This window comes from Dromiciops gliroides, chromosome 5, assembly GCF_019393635.1.
Source record: "Dromiciops gliroides isolate mDroGli1 chromosome 5, mDroGli1.pri, whole genome shotgun sequence".
Classification (NCBI taxonomy): Eukaryota; Metazoa; Chordata; class Mammalia; order Microbiotheria; family Microbiotheriidae; genus Dromiciops; species Dromiciops gliroides.
In genome coordinates, this window is record NC_057865.1 from 220,581,820 (window position 1) to 220,586,426 (window position 4,607).

General features: G+C 43.9%; 1 pseudogene; it reads left to right on the plus strand.

Annotated features, from left to right (window-relative positions):
• Window positions 1-4,289: 4,289 nt before the first annotated feature.
• Window positions 4,290-4,607, plus strand: LOC122729994 (annotated as a pseudogene).

Genomic DNA, 4,607 nt, shown 5'->3' on the forward strand with positions numbered 1-4,607 from the left:
TGCCTCTTGTTATATGGATACTTTGGTTGGGGAAAGGGGGAAAAAAAGAACACTTGTATGTAGAACACTGATAAAATCAGAACCAAAAGTAACAGCCCATCAGATAAAAATGTTCAAGGAGAGACACATAGTGTTCTGAGAAGAGAAAACCATTTCTTTCTTTCTTTTTTTTTTTTTAGTGAGGCAATTGGGGTTAAGTGACTTGCCCAGGGTCACACAGCTAGTAAGTGTTAAGTGTCTAAGGCCTGATTTGAACTTAGGTACTCCTGACTCCAGGGCCAGTACTCTATCCACTGCACCACCTAGCTGCCCCCAACCATTTCTTTCAGAGACAAAAGCCAGGAGGAAGGTTGTGATGGCTGCAAGGCATTGTTGTCCATAAGCTCATTTACATATTACTGTTTTCAGGCTTGTGAAAGATATATCTCCTTGTAGCTGCTGGAAGCTAGGTGGAGGAGTGCAGTCATTCTCCTGTATGAAGAGCCATTGAGTTTACTGACCTTTAGTACCATACAGAGGCTGAGAGATAGGAAACCTCTCCAGCTCCTGTGTTGCCCCTTTACTGCCCTTTATAGCTTATGAAGGAATAACAGGGTAGGAAAGACAAACTTTTTTTTCATCAGCTTTTCTGTGAGCTGTGCTGATTAGAGAAGAAGCCTGGTTTTGCTGACAACATATTGGAGAAAACAGAATGCCGTGTTATTTGAAGAGTTGGCTGGGGAAAGGAAGCATTGGCTCTATCGATATCTACAGATTGAAAGCAGAAAACTGCCCCAGAAGAAATCTGAGAAGTTTTGCAGTTCTCTGGCTTAGAGGAACTTCTCATCCGTATAATAAAAGCTTAACACTGTCAGTGTCTTGCCAAGGGTGTCTATATGCTAAAAGAACTTGGTACTGTTTCAGTATCCAAGAGCAATAGAAGCAGCTCTGCCATGCAGGTAACATGGTATAGATTGCCTCAAGACTTCAAGGACATCAAAACCACCGGTCCAGTCATGAATTGTCCCAGGTACATGGGTTCCATTTCTCAAGCGCCTTACTATAAGGCACATACTAGCTGTGTGACTCTGGGCAAGTCATTTAACCCTCATTGCCCTGCAAAAACAAAACAAAACAAAACAAAAAATGAGAGAGAAAGGAGGAGGAGGTGGAAGAGGAGGAGGAGAAACAGATAATATATCTATCACAGGTATGGATAGGAGATGAATTTTTAACTAAACAAGGGAGAGAAGCAATTACAAAATACATGTAACAGAAGCCATCCCGGCCTCCACTGCCTGAAGGTCAGGTAGGTTACATTTCACTCCCCTTTCCCAAGGTTCTCTGATACCCTTAAGGGGGTTTAGTGTATGTCCAGGCTCTCTGCCAATGGCTTCAGCCCCCACAGAAGGTATTCTGTCAAGTGTAGGGGGTGATTCTCCGTACCTCAGTTCCATTTAGCCACTAATAGTCACATTCTCTTTGACACAGAAAACAAAAATAGAAACACATGGAAGGCACAATCCTCCTTCTCTCCCTTACACAACACCTTTGTCTCTGGGGATAGAAAAGAGCTAAGGTTCACAGCCTCGCTCAGTTCCTATAGCTCAAAGCTCTAGTTCTAAGCCCCAAATTCCCCTGAAGTTTGAGTCCCAGGCACCCTGGCATCTTAGGGCTTCTGTGTTAGGCAGGCTGTATGTAACACTCCATTTGCAATCCTATATTCAAGGTCACCAGGGCTCAAATTCCTTATCCTGTGGGGGTCACCTGAACCTGAAGGAAGACAAACAGCATAGAGCAGAAACAAACACCCCATGTTCACTTCTTGGAGCTGGGACAAAAGAGAGGGAAGAGGGAGAGGAAAATCTTTGCCCCCTCCATGACATTCTTGCTGTGGGTTAACTAGGATCTCCACCCTCTGGATGAAGCTAATAAGAGAACAGCAGAAAAAGAGCTAATGGCTCAGTCTCACCAGTTTTAAAAACACAGGTAGAGGGGCAGCTAGGTGGCACAGTGGATAGAGTACCAGCCCTGGATTCAGGAGGACCTGAGTTCAAATCCGACCTCAGACACTTAAACATTTACTAGCTGTGTGACCTTGGGCAAGTCACTTAACCCCAATTGCCCTGCAAAACAAAACAAAACAAAACAAAACAAAACAAAACAAACAAACAAAAAAACACAGGTAGGGTAGGGGTTGAAGAGGCCTCCATGTTAGGCAATCTAGACATGTTCCAAGGGTCCCTCAAGGACACCTCCAATGTCCAATGGACTGGGCATCCAGGCCTCAGGAGTCAATGTAAACATGGGGTGCTGGGCCATAGATTAGGCTAGGGACCATTGTGCTGAGTTCCTTCATCTACAAAATGAGGGGATTATATACTGGGTGACTTCGAAGGGCTCTTTCTAGCACTAGATCTGTGATCCCATAATCCCTCTCTGATCCCAGCGCATCAAGAAGCCTTCTTCTGTTTCAATGGTTCTCAAGCTTTCCCACAGTGTAGGAAGCCTTCTTTTTGTGTGAAACATATATGTAATTACCATTTTGGGGGGGGGTGTAGGGCAACGAGAGTTAAGTGACTTGCCCAGGGTCACACGGCTAGTAAGTGTCAAGTGTCTGAGGCCGGATTTGAATTCTGGTCCTCCTGAATCCAGGACCAGCGCTTTATCCACTGCGCTAACTAGCTGCCCCAGGAAGCCTTTTTTTTTTTTAAGAAAAACTTTGGCAGAAACCTTGTAGTAAAATCCTCTAAAGATATTACTTCTTGGTTTTTTGTTGTTGTTGTTGTTGTTGTTGTTGTTGTTTTTAGTGAGGCAATTGGGATTAAGTGACTTGCCCAGGGTCACACAGCTAGTAAGTGTTAAGTGTCTGAGGTCGGATTTGAACTCAGGTACTCCTGACTCGAGGGCCGGTGCTCTATCCACTGCGCCACCTAGCCGCCCAAGATATTACTTCTAATGTCTATTAACAAACAACATAAGGATCATTAACAAAACTGGGGTTTTCACTGTCCCTTGTAGCACAGTCTGAGAAACACCATTTTAGTGGTTAATTTGCCTTCCTTTAGTATGTTAGTGAACATGGGGTGTTTGTTTCTGCTCTATGCTGTTTGTCTTCCTTCAGGTTCAGGTGACCCCCACAGGATAAGGAATTTGAGCCCAGGCAGCTAGGTATCACAGTGGATAGAGCACTGGGCTGGGCATCAGGAAGTCTCATTTTCCTGAGTTCAAATCTGGCCTAGGATACTTACTAGCTGTGTGAACTTGGTAAGTCACCTCACCCTGTTTGCCTCAGTTTCCTTATAATGTAAAATGAGCTAGAGAAAGAAATGGCAAACAATTCCAATATCCTTGCCAAGAAAACTCTAAGTGGGGTCATGAATAGTTGGACATGACTGAAATGACTCAACAAAAAAAGTATGTTGATAATAGGAAGGGAAAACCTTGGAGAGCAGACTGAGAAGAGATGAGCTCCCCTTAATAAAGGAATACAGTTGCAGTGTTGTTTATAAATGTCTCATGTGGCCAAATTTATAAAAATATAAATCATTGGGATAAAGCACCAGCCTTGGATTCAGGAGTACCTGAGTTCAAATTCGGCCTCAGACACTTGACACTTACTAGCTGTGTGACCTGGGGCAAGTCACTTAACCCCCACTGCCCCACAAACAAAAAAAAAATAATAATAGAAATAAATCATTCCCCAACTGATAAATGGTCAAGGGATATGAACAGGCTATTTTCAGACAAAGAAATCAAAGCTATGAATAGTCATATGAAAAAGTGCTCTAGATCACTACTGATCAGAAAAATGCAAATTAAATCAACTCAGACCTATCAGAGCAGCAAATATAACAAAAACAGAAAATATTGGATGTTAGAGGGGGTGTGGGAAAGCTGGGACACTAATCCGTTGTTGGTGGAGTTGTGAAAAGATCCAACCATTCTGGAGAACAATTTGGAACTGTGCCCAAAGGGCTATAGAACTGTGCATACCCTTTGATCCAACCACTACTAGTTCTATATCCCAAAGAGATCATAAAAAAAGGAAAAGGATCCACACGTACAAAAGTATTTATAGCAGCTATTTTTGTGGTGGCCGAGTATTGGAAATCAAAGGAATGCCCATCAATTGGGAAATGGCTAAACAAGCTGTGGTATATGATTGATGGTGATGGAATATCATTGTGCTGTAAGAAATGACAAGCAGGAACACCAGGCTGCAGCGAAAATGGAGCCAGATACAAAGGCAGCGGCAACATGAGGAAGGCAGCAGCGCAAGGGACGGAGGGACCACAGCCACAGTGAGTCTCTTAAACGAGCCCAAGGGCGAGATGACCCCTGAGGAACCACAGAAGCCCGAAGAGGAGGAATTCAACACTGGGCCCTTGTCCATGCTCACACTGTCAGGGAAGAACAACACTCAGGTTCTTATCAACTGCGGCAACAAGAAGCTGGTGCCTTTGACAGGCACTGCAACATGGTCTTGGAGAATGTGAAGGAGATGTGGATGGAGGTACCCAAGAGCAGCAAAGGAAAGAAGTCACAGTGAACAAAGATCATTACATTTCCAATGGGGGGATTTGGTCATCACGGTCCTCAGAAACCCATTCATTGCTGGCAAGTAG